Source organism: Pongo abelii, chromosome 9, assembly GCF_028885655.2.
Source record: "Pongo abelii isolate AG06213 chromosome 9, NHGRI_mPonAbe1-v2.0_pri, whole genome shotgun sequence".
NCBI classification, from domain to species: domain Eukaryota; kingdom Metazoa; phylum Chordata; class Mammalia; order Primates; family Hominidae; genus Pongo; species Pongo abelii.
The window spans coordinates 96167409-96179876 of NC_071994.2; the positions used below are offsets into that span (position 1 = coordinate 96167409).

The 12468-nt window shown below is 37.5% G+C and overlaps 1 protein-coding gene and 1 long non-coding RNA gene across 3 annotated transcripts in view; one reads left to right on the forward strand and one right to left on the reverse strand.

Annotated features, from left to right (window-relative positions):
* SLC36A4 (solute carrier family 36 member 4) overlaps positions 1-12468 on the reverse strand; it is a 344024-nt gene that overhangs the window by 114462 nt on the left and 217094 nt on the right. The window lies entirely within an intron of this gene.
* Positions 545-6660, forward strand: LOC134762123 (uncharacterized). Its single transcript, XR_010141787.1, has 2 exons — positions 545-651; positions 6597-6660. It is a non-coding gene; the product is annotated as an uncharacterized LOC134762123 (long non-coding RNA).

The following is a 12468-nucleotide window of genomic DNA, read 5'->3' on the forward strand; positions in this document are numbered from 1 at the left end:
CAAACAGATCCTGGAGAATGAAAGCAGACTACTACAAACTCAACCAAGTAGCACTGGTTGACATATTCTTGGAATGGGCTTACCCTTCCTGCCTGCTTGGCTTCAGCAAGCACCACTATCTGAGGGAATGGAGTGAACTGATCTGTTGACATGGGCTCCTAAATAATGTTGCAACTGACCAAGGGACCCATTGTATAATAAAGGGATATATATCATGGGACCTATTGGTCCTATTTCATATTGCCGCACCCAGAAGATGTTGACCTGATACAGCAACAGAATTGCTCTTTGAAGGCACAATTAGGCACTAGATTAGAGATGATGCTGTATGCGTATAGGGCTCCATCCTTAGGGCCCAGTATATACCCTAAACCAATGACTATTATACAGCGTTATATCTCCAATATGCAGACTGCATGGGTCCAAAAAACAAGGAAGGGCAACAGAAGTAGTCCACTTATCATCACTCCTCGTGACCCACATGGGTAATTTATTCTTCCATTTCCACAACTCTAGGCTCTACATGACTACAAGTTCTGATTCCCAGATGTAAAATGCTTCTATCATGGAACAAGCAAAAGTGCCAATGAACTTCAAGCTATGGATGTCACCTACTGTCTTCAGGCTCCTTTGCTAAGGCCAGTAGGCAAGGTAAGGAGTTGCCAGCCTGGAGGTAATTCACCCTCACCATCAGGAGGCAGGAGGACTGCTCTTACACAGCAAACGATCATCACAGCATGCCAGAGCTCCTTTGTGCTTCACTGGCTAAGGGAGTGATAAGATTTCAAAGATTAACTTTGACTTCTTTCTCTAAAAGGAATTATAGGCTCTTGGAGAAAAAACTCTAAGTCTTATACTTCACTTTTTATTGATATCTAATGGTTGCACATATTTACAGGGTATGTGTGATATTTTGATACATGTGAACAATGTGTAATGACCAAATCAGGGTAATTGTGTTATTCATCACCTCAAATAATGATTATTTCTTTGTGTTTAGAATGTTTCAAAGATTCTCTTCTAGCTATTTTGAATTATACAATTGTTTTTAACTATGGTCTCCCTACTGTGTGTGCCATTGAACACGGGTACTTCTTCCTCCTCCGATCTAACTGTATTTTTGTATCCATTAACCAACATCTCTTAATTCCCTATTTTTCCTACCCTTCCCAGCCTCTGGTAACCGCCATTCTACTCTCCACTTCCCCAAGACCACTCCCACATATGAGTGAGAACATGGAATATTTGTCTTTCTGTGTTTGGCTTATTCAACTTGACATAATGTCTTCCAGTTTCATACATGTTGCTGCAAATGACAGGATTTCATTCATTTTATAGCTTCATAATATTTTATTGTATATATATAGCATTTTTTTATCCATTCAGCCTAATCATCAAGGAAATGCAAATCAAAACCATACTGAGATACAGTTAAAATAGCTATTACCAAAAAGACAGAAAATGCTGGCAAGGATGTGGAGAAAGGAGAATGCTCACACACCGTTTGTCAGAATGTAAATTAGTATGGCTGCTCTACTTTATATTTTTTAATTATTATGTTAGTTTACTACTTTTAAACCTGACTTGGCTAAAGATCATGTATTTTTGAGTATCTTAAATGCAGAACTCTGATCCTAACTAAAAAATTCCCATTAGCCAGCAATTTCATCTTTGGTAAAGACTCCTTTACAGACTCTAGTATATATTGTGAAAGCTATCAGAATCAAAGTGTAGTCACTAATGTTAAGAAAACTCTGACACATATAGCCAGAGAAGGCCATGAAGAGAAGATTCTCATGATTGTATGCCTAATAATGAAAAAGACTCCACAAAAACTACAGCATTGCACAAAAGCCATTGCAATCTTAGATCAAAAATACTTCTGCAAGGATATCTGCCCAGCAATGTCTTACTCAACCTTGGACTGATGTCAGTCTTGTTATTAATCTTTGTAGCTAAGAATAATTATTTCAAAACAATTATGTAATCTTCCTCATTTTTTCCCTTTAAAAACCTTTGTCTTCCTTTACCTCCCTGAATATACACATTGTTTACTATGGCATACGTATTCCCATTGCAATACTGTATTCCCAAACAAACATATTTTCTTTTAGAGAGCCTCTTCTTGTTTGTTATTTAGGTTGACAATATGAAAGAATATTCATATAGCAGCATTGTTCACATATTGAAACTTTGAAGCAGTACAGGTATCCCTTAAGAGAAAAATAGATGAATATTCATATAATAGAACATTGTTATATTCAGCAATAGAATATAGCAGTTGGACTGAATGAAACTACAATGAAATGCAAAAAACATGGGTGAATCTAGCATTATAATATTCACTGAAAAGTAAGCACCAAACGATTATACACTTTATTCTTTCATCTTTATGATGGTAGAGATATAACTAAAATAAATAGTCTGCAAGAATACTTAGAGATGCAATAAAACATGAAATTCAGGGTGATGCCATCATTCTTCACAGAACTAGAAGAAACAATCCTAAAATTCCTATGGAACCAAAACAGAGTCTGCATAGCCAAAGCAAGACTAAGCAAAAAGAACAAATCTGGAGACATCACATTACCCAACTTCAAACTATACCATAAGACTACAGTCACCAAAACAGCATGGTACTAGTATAAAAATAGGCACCTAGACCAATGGAACACAATAGAGAACCCAGAAATAAAGCCAAATACTTACAGCCAACTGATGTTTGACAAAGCAAACAAAAATATAAAGTGGGAAAGGACACCCTGTTCAACAAATGGTGCTGGAATAATTGGTAAGCCACATGGAGAAGAATGAAACTGGATCCTCATCTCTCACCTTATATAAAACTCAACTCAAGATGGATAAAGGACTTAAATCTAAGACCTGAAACCATAAAAATTCTAGAAGATAACATTGGAAAAACCCTTCTAGACATTGGCATAGGCAGAGATTTTTATGACCAAGAACTCAAAAGCAAATGCAACAAAAACAAAGATAAATAGATGAGACTTGATTAAACTAAAAAGCTTACTATGCACAGCAAAATAAAAAATCAACAGAGTAAACAGACAACCCACAGAGTGGGAGAAAATCTTTGCTATATATACATCTGACAAAGGACTAATATCCAGAATCTACAAGGAACTCAAACAAATCAGCAAGAAAAAAAACCAAACAATCCTATCAAAAAGTGGGCTAAGGACATGAACAGGTAATTCTCAAAAGAAGATATACAAATGGCCAACAAACATAGGAAAGAATGCTCAACATCACTAATGATCAGGGAAATGCAAATCAAAACCACAATGCAATATCACCTTACTCCTGCAAGAATGGCCATAATCAAAAAAATAAAAAAATTTTACATGTTGGTGTGGATGTGGTAAAAAGGGAACACTTTTACACTGCTGATGGGAATGTAAACTAATACAACCACTATGGAATATAGTGTGGAAATTCCTTAAAGAACTAAAATCTACCATTTCATCCAGCAATCCCATTACTAGGTATCTACCCAGAGGAAAAGAAGTCATTATACGAAAAAGATACTTGCACATGCATGTTCATAGCAGCACAATTTGCAATTGCAAAAAGGTGGAACCAGCCCAAATGCCCATCATTAATCAAAGAGTGGATAAAGAAATTGTGGTATACATATACACACCATGGAATACTACGCAGACATAAAAAGGAATGAAATAATGACATTCACAGCAATCTGAATGGAATTGGAGACCATTATTCTAAGTGAAGTTACTCAGGAATGGAAAACCAAACATTGTATGTTCTCACTTATAAGTGGGAGCTAAGCTATGAGGATGCAAAGGCATAAAAATGATACAATGGACTTTGGGGCCTCTGGGGAAAGCATGGGAGGAGGTGAGGGATAAGACACTACACATTGGGTACAGTGTATACTGCTTAGGTGATGGGTGCACCAAAATCTCAGAAATTACCACTAAAGAACATATTCACCTGTTCCCCAAAAACCTATTGAAATAAAAAATAAAACAATTTCCTTTGGAAAAAAATAATAAATTTTCTTATCTCTTCTTTCCTAAAAAAAAATTCAGGGTGATGTTTCCTAGGGCAGCGGATATATGGGGATGTTTTATTCGCTATAGGTTATTGTCAAGGACCTAACTTTTATTTTAGTGATGGGTAGTCTATGAGGTTTATTATATTATTAATTAATTAATTTGGTGGCCATATATCAATCAATGGTACAAGAATTTTATTAACCAAAGACTATACTTAATGTAATTCCTGTCCTGAAAGGGGAAAAAAATTAAACCCAGAAAAATAACCATATCTGATTCTAACGTTACTCAAGCTTTCAGTATTACCCAGTTACATATCCATGGCAAATACTCTAAATTAACTCATTCGGCCCTATCCTGGCTCCCTTTTAGCAGGCAGAGGCCAGAAATCTAAAAACTATACTTCTCAGACTCCTTGCAGCTAATGTTGCCCCAGGTATAATCAAATGACACTTTGATTTAGAGCTAAGCAGCATGGGAAGAGGGACAGGATGTCACACCATTTTGCTGGTGTGGACAGTAGCATTGGCAAAGGAGGCAGTATGGCTCAGGAGCAGATGGTTGGCATATCAGCTTTCTGAATCTTCAGTCTCTTGACCATTGCAGAAGCAACCACTCCTTTGACTCAGTTCCACACACTGGTTTTAGAAGTTGTTCTTAGAAGGTCAGCCTAAAGGGCAATTCTTTGCCTTCCAATGGTACAATAAACCATACAATACCTTCTAATAAATTCCTTTCTCTTGAACTTTCTGAATGGATGCTGTTCATTACAACTTAACTCCAGCTGATACATTATCCATAATAGAATATTTCCTATTTCTCAATTAGTTAGATAATCTTAAGAAACAACTGTCATTGATTAATTTTTATTTTTTGCTCAAAAGCTTCTGATCAAGAAAGGGCTGAAGCTTTGCTGTTCTTCTTTTAAATAGGAGTGATACACATGTAACTTGAAAGTATGACAGATAAAGGGTTTTATTTCTCAGAGTTCATCTTATTTGAGATAGAGAATATATGTTTTAGTAATACCAAATTGCTATACACCCATCATATTTCTTTATAGTGAAACAATATTGTGCTTATTGAGTATTAAAATTCTACAAATGTAGAAAGGCTTGTGACAGTGTGATAATTAAATAAATTTCAACTTGCTATTAAAGTCACATCTACTCAAATGTTTCTAATACATAATCATTAATGAAGAAGGCTTATTACAATCCTGAAGTGACAGGAAATGTATGTGATGTGGATACTTACGCAGATAGGTCACACATCCTGCAAAAAGGACTCAGCGGGGTATCTGTTCATCTTTAGAGAATAGCTTAGTCTCTAGGCAGGAGTCCTGCCTGATTATGTAATGTGGCTCTTCACTGAGAGATGCCTAAATTGCATATAGTTTCCGCAAATGGCATTTCCCAGGGAAGAGGCTTCTGTTTCCCACATGTTGCATATGTAGCAAGATGACAATCAAGAGAATGAGAAATTATAATGATGTAATTATAGTAAGGCTACTACTTGCTGCTAAGTTTATTCTTCCTATTATTGTATTCTGCCATGTGTGTAATAGACTCCTATTAAAACTACATAGTAGAAGACGTTTCATCGGCTGCCCCACCACATCTTGCAGAAGGGTCAGAGCCTGCAAGGGTATTAGGGAGAGGGAAAACCTGACTAGAGGATGCTGTAGCAAATGCTTAGGAGAGAATTTAAACTCAAAGCCACGAAGATTGAACATCAGTGGTAGATCTGATGCTGAGTGAAGGCTGGAGACTATTGGGCCATGTGCAAGAGATAAGCAAGTAAAAGAAGTTATGGAGAAAAAGAGCCAGAGTGAAACAAACAGAAAGAAAGAAGTATACACAGGAAGAGGCTGTCAGTCTCAATTTCCATTCTGCTAAAAGAATATAATCTATTCTAAATAATACCTCAAAAACGCATAAACACACATCAAACAACCTTCACAAGGCACCTGCTTAGGTACTGACAAAGCACCATGTTGAATCAATAATTATTCCCAGGGCCCCATTATGACTTTCATGGCACTTTGCCTTCATGGGTCCCTTCTTTCATTAAAAAATTTATTAATTATATTTTACAACTGCAATGACATAAAGCAAGTACAGTCCAAGCTGGATACATTATTATACATTCACTATTATTCATTTTTCTTCTGCTTTTAAAAGAAACTAAAATTAAGGCATCTTCATGGGCCCGGAAAGTATTGTGAGGCATATGTACATAGGAACACTGTGTTATGTACCTAAATGGGTAAGTCAATTCTGTGAATTTCTAATATCTCAGAGGATTAGGCATAAGGAACTTTTGTCAAGCAAATGGTGAGGGTTCACCTTTTAACCCTCACCATTTCTTTTACGAGCTTTTCAATTTTCTTAATGTGGGCTTTATATTCTTCATGTACATTGTTTTAAAAATGCTTGACTTCGTTGTCAGCTGGTATTTCCCATTCCAAGTACATCTGCAATTTGCCTGTCGGTTTTAAGTGGTCATCATTCCCATCCTAAAAATTGATGCATTTTACTGTCCTGTCTCTCTTAGGGAAGTACATGACTTTGAACTGATTCACCTTAGGGACATGATTAGCTTTCCAAAATGGGCTGCCTTCTCAGAGCATCAACAGAGGAGTATCAGAGAAAACATGGAGAGTACAAGAGAGGAGACTGCAAAGGACTCAGTGCAAAACTTACAGGGAAAGTGGAATATATGTGACCAATTTATTCCAGAGCTGACAGATTTGGATGAAGTGACTTGGCCACTTTTCCTGCTATCCTTTAGAAAGCCAACTTCCTTGTGAGTTCCATTCCAAGGCCTGGAATCAAATAAGCAAAGGCCACTTAGCACTATTTACAGAATGGATAGATAGTAAATATCAATGTGGCTATATCTTGGAATCCTATATATTAATAAAATAATTATAATTTTTATTTGTTTGATAATACTTTTTAATGTTAATTTTAAGTTATATTCAGTAGTTTAACTTTCCTTTCCTGCTCATTGACAGACCTCCTTACTCTGTCAGGCAGAGTTTCTTAATATTTTGAGAGTCACAGATCCCTTTGAGAATCTGAGACAACCATGAACTCTCTTCCTATAAAAAGGCACACACAGATCTCCTGAAGTTTGCCCATGGATTATCCATTTGAAAGCCTTAAACAAAGAAGATAAATAATTTAATTAATGTGGTAATGTAATAAGTATATACAGTATGTAGAATTCTGCACTATGAAAATGTAAATATTGCATTTTTCCTTTTCGTGTACTCACAGAAATATTTAAAGAAATTGATCATATAGTAAGCCACAAAGAAAATCTTAATTAATTCCAAAAAGAAAAATAAACAGAAAACTTGCCATTGATATTTTCTGATTACCATAATATAGAGGTAGAAATTATTAACAGAAGTATAAACAAAATAATCCAACTTCCTGAAAATGTCAAAACTTTCTCCTAAGTAATTTAGATCAAAGGGAAAATCAAACAGTAATTACAGACTACTTAGAAAATAGTGATAATAGCAATACACATCAAATATTTGAGATATGGCCAAAGCCACACTCAAAAGCAAATGTGTATTTTTAAGTTATTTCATTGTTAAATAACAATGAATGGAAATAGATGAATAAAACACTCAATCTAAGAAATAATAAAAAGAGCAAAATAAGCTTCAGGGAAACATAAGAATGGAATTAATAAAGATTTTAAATTAATGAATTATAAAACAAACAATTAGCAGAATTAATATTTAATTTGCATAATTTGTGCATATTCAGTGAACATTAGGGAATTGCTTTGACTGCTATCGTCTTTACTATGTTTCTGAATATTTATCTTTTTCTTGTTTCTGTTAGTACTGAATGAAATTATGGTTTACATTTTGAAGCCGATAAAAATATTATGTAGTATTTTTAAGCACTTCAGTGATTCACAAAGCACTTTTTTTTAAAGAGATGGAGGCTTCTTGTGTCACTGCAGCTGGAGTATAGTGGTATGATCATAGTTTATTGCTGCCTCAAACTTCTGGGCTGAGAAGATCCTCTTGCCTCAGCCTCTCAAGTCACTGGGACTACAGGTATACACCATCAGACCTGACTTACAAAGCAATTTTGTATGCATTTTCTCATTGAACATTTATAACAACTCTGGGGGTAAATGTCAGCATTATTAGTTATTCCCACTGTAAAGGTGAGAAAATTGAGATTGAGAAAATCTAACAGACTTTCTGTATAGAGTATTTCTTTACATTTCATTTGTGATTATCTAACCTTAGAAAATGAAGAACGGTAAAAACAGGTGTGAGTCAATGTTTGGGAATTTCACTATGCCTAACATTATTTTATACATTACTCCTGGAAAGGAGAATAAAATGCATGCTATCATATTTAGAATTCAGCCAGTAAGTATGTTTGAGTTTAAAACCTGTTAAGAACCAGGTAACTCAAGTCAACCAGGGGAATGATATGCTTTATTGGCTTTGACTTCCTGAAAAGGTAAAAAAAAACCGTGAGCCTGTAAAAATTAGACCTTTGCTTTTTTGGTTGGGCATAAGGACAAATACACCGATGATAATTGTGCCTCTACTTATGATATTGCAGTTGTGCAAGAGGGGGACCAGTGAGAGGTTACCCCGAATCTGGTGGTTAATACCTGGCCAGGCATGGTGGGAGGAGAGCTCCACAGAAGCTCAGCAGTTGTTCTTTTCACATCCATCTTGTTCTGAAGATACCCTGAGACACAGGCTAGCCTATTTCTGCAGCTCTTGTGGAATGGGAAAGTTGGGTTTCAACTTAGTTCTGGAGGAATTATTACATCCATTTCCATCCATCTCAAAAACAAAAGTGTACCCTAGAGACAGGAGTGGAAATATACATCACTTGGCAATTAGTCCCCTTTCTGTTTATTCCTTTTGTTCATATCACCCAGTAAGAAAACATACTCTCTTTCCTTTTTTAAAGCATCTTCTCTACAGAGGGCTTACTGTAGTGACAGCATACGGGTGGGCTAAATAAAAATTTAAAAGCCTATCTGAAAATGATTTGCATGAGACCAGAAGATATTCTATCCACTTACCAGTGATCATACTGTTAACAAAAAGGTGTTCTTATTCTGAATCTGACATTCCTTTCACTCTTCTCCTATCCCACTACTTGAATAACTTTAGCCCAGATTCAATGCTGATCTTACTGTACTCTGAGTCCCAGCTTCCTGCTATCCCTCTCAAATTTCTCATCACTGGTGCTACATAAAGATTATTAGAGGTGCTCTCACCATTGCTCCACCCGTGAGACACACCCTTCTATAGAAGTAAAATTGCCTTGCTGAGAAAATTAATGTTCGAGTGCTATTTCTTTTGCGGCACTGAAAATTTATTTCTGACAAATTTGGGGACCCATCCAGAATTCCCATTCTCCTCTGGGGAGGGTCTAGACCTCTGCCGTGAGGATGCGCACCCAGTTGCCTCATTGCAGCGGCCTCAGAGGTAAGGAATTGAGACCCACCCAGTGTGATGGATAAACCCGGACCCAGCAATGCAGGAAGAAACAGGCCAGCAGCTTGGGAAAGGATTTTCACATACCGTGGTGACCAGGTAACTCTGTGCACAGACCAATGTAAGAAACGTAGCAAAAGTGGCAAAGTATTTCCTTGGTGGTTGGGACCAAGGTAAGAAAAGCTGCAGGGGAGGTGAAGTATTTCTTGGTCAAGACCAAGGTAAGAAAAGTCGCAGGGGCAGTGAAGTATTCCTTGGTCAGGAAATACCAAGGCAAGAAAAGCCACGGGGGTGGTGAGGCATTCCTTGGTTGGGGTGTCTTGGAGGTTAAAAAGAGGTGAGGAATCTCCACTGGGGGGGACTGAGCCTCACACAAACCTCCAGTAGTAGGGAAGGTGAGAAATTTCCAGTAAGGGAAATTGAGCCTCACCTCAAAACCATCAAGATGGGAAATACCCCAAGTAAGGTAAGAGATAAAAAGAATAAAGCTAGCAACAATAATATTCCCCCTAATAATCCCGTAGGCCTAATGTTAAAATATTAGAAGGATAAAACCAAAAACAAGAAAAAGCAGCTGCAGTCCCAGACCCTTCTCTTGTCCCTGTTGTCCCCCTCCTTATAATCCTGCTTCTTGGGAATCATCCCAAGAGCCCACTCACTACCAGCCTAAGTACCCTTCCCTAAAAGGACTTCAACATGAGATAGAGCAGTGTAAAAAGGATATCGAGAACTTCCCTTTCCCCTCTTCTCAGGGGGAAGAAAGAGGCATGATCTGTAAAGCTGCTATGGGAGCCTAGGAACGTGAACACCTTCCTGGCCAAAATGTTCCTACAGCGGATCAAAAATTTCCCACCCAAGACCCCCGGTGGGATAATAACAATGCAGCCTACCAAGAAAATATGCAGGACCTTAGGGAATTAATAAAGGGGATTAAATAATCAGTACCCCAAACCCAGAATCTTACCCAAACATCTGATACACAGCCAGGGAAGGATGAAGGATCTATAGAATTTTTAGACACATTAAAGGAACAAATGAGAAAATATGCTGGTCTAGGTCTCGAGGATCCTCTTGGGCAGGGAATGTTAAAACTTCACTTTGTCACTAACAGTTGGCCAGATATTAACAAGAAATTACAAAAGACAGAGAACTAGAAAGATAAACCTATAGAAGAGCTTGTAAGAGAAGCCCAACAAGTATATGTAAGAAGAGATGAAGAAAAACAAAAGCAGAAGGCAAAAATTCTGCTGTCCACCATACAATGAACTACCCAGGGGGCCAGAAGCTATAAAAAAAAACCTAGACCCCCCACTTTCCAGGCAATATAAAGGGTACAAAAGAGTAAAGCCAGGAGACTCAAGGGTAGAGAAAAGAATTCTAAGAGGAGAGAGAAAGACTGACAGAGGGAGCAGAGAGAGTCAGAGAGACAGAGAGTCAGAGAGAGAAAGAGAAAGAGAGAGAGAGGCAGAGAGAGAGAGAATGACAGAGAGGCAAAGAGGGAGTCAGAGAGAGAGAAAGAGAGAGAGACAGGAAGAGAGAGAGAGAGAAAGAGACAGAGAGGCAAAGAGAGAGGGAGAGGCAAAGGGAAAGAAAGAGGACAAAACAAACGTTTCAAATTAAAAATAGGTCACTTCAAAAGAGAATGTCCCAAATGGGAAAAAGAACAAAAGTCATACATAAAAGCAAATCAGCTAATATTAAATTTCTGTTAATTCCGGTAGCAGGGGGAAGAGATTTAATGCTAGAATTAAACTTAGGCCTCCAAATCAATCATGGAAAATTCCTCCCCTCCCTAAACTTGCTCACCACTGCAGACGAAGAACACATTCATCCCGAGAATTGGCTAAAAGACAGGAATCAAGGAAAGTTACAGATTCGTCTGATTCATGTTAAATTAAAAACCCCTGGGGAAATAGTAAAGTGAAAGCAATGTACCCTATTCCTTTAAAAGCTAGGGTAAATTTAAAACTTATAATTGATAATTGAAGCTCTTCTCCATGATGGGCTTCTTAAACCCTGTATGTCTCCCTATAACACTCCAATACTGCCTGTAAAAAAGCCAGATGGGTCATACCAGTTAGTGCAAGACCTTAGAGATATTAATCAAATAGTCCAAACTACACACCCTGTTGTTCCCAATTCTTATAGTATTATCAGTAAGATCCCAAGCTGTCACCAGTGGTTTACAGTAATAGATTTAAAAGATGCCTTCTGGGCTTGTCCGTTAGCAGAAGACAGCCAGGACCTATTTGCCTTTGAGTAAGAAGACCCTCACTCCGGTCGAAAATAGCAATACCGATAGCCTTACCCCCAAGGGTTTACAGAGTCTCCAAATTTAGTTAGTCAAATATTAGAACAAGTCATTTAATTAGCGAAGGTAAATGGAAAATTGAGCTTGAATGGATTGAAGGCATCATATCCTTGCCTCTGCCAGAGACTAAACAAGAACTTAGAAAAGTTTAGGATTAGTCGGGTACTGTCATCTTATGGATAGACTCTTGTGCCCTAAAAACAAAACCCTTATACAAAAAGCTCACGTAAGATGGGCCAAAACCCCTCATTTGGCAATTACCAGAAATCCAACAGGTAGAAAGGTTAAAACATCTATTAGTAACAGCCCCTGTCCTAGCTTTATCCTCCTTAAGCAGCCATTCCATCTTCTTGTCACTGTAAACAAGGGTGTAGCCTTAGAAGTACTTACCCAAAAGCACTGAGGCCACTGACAACCTGTAGCCTTCCTATCAAAAATCCTTAACCCAGTAATCCATGGATGGCCCAAATGCATTCAATCTGTAGTGGCAACTGCTTTGCTAACAGAAGAAAGCAGAAAAGTAACTTTTGGAGGAAACCTCATTGTGAGCACACCTCACCAGGTCAGAACTATCCTAAGTCAGAAAGCAAAAAGGTAGCTTACTGACTCAAGAA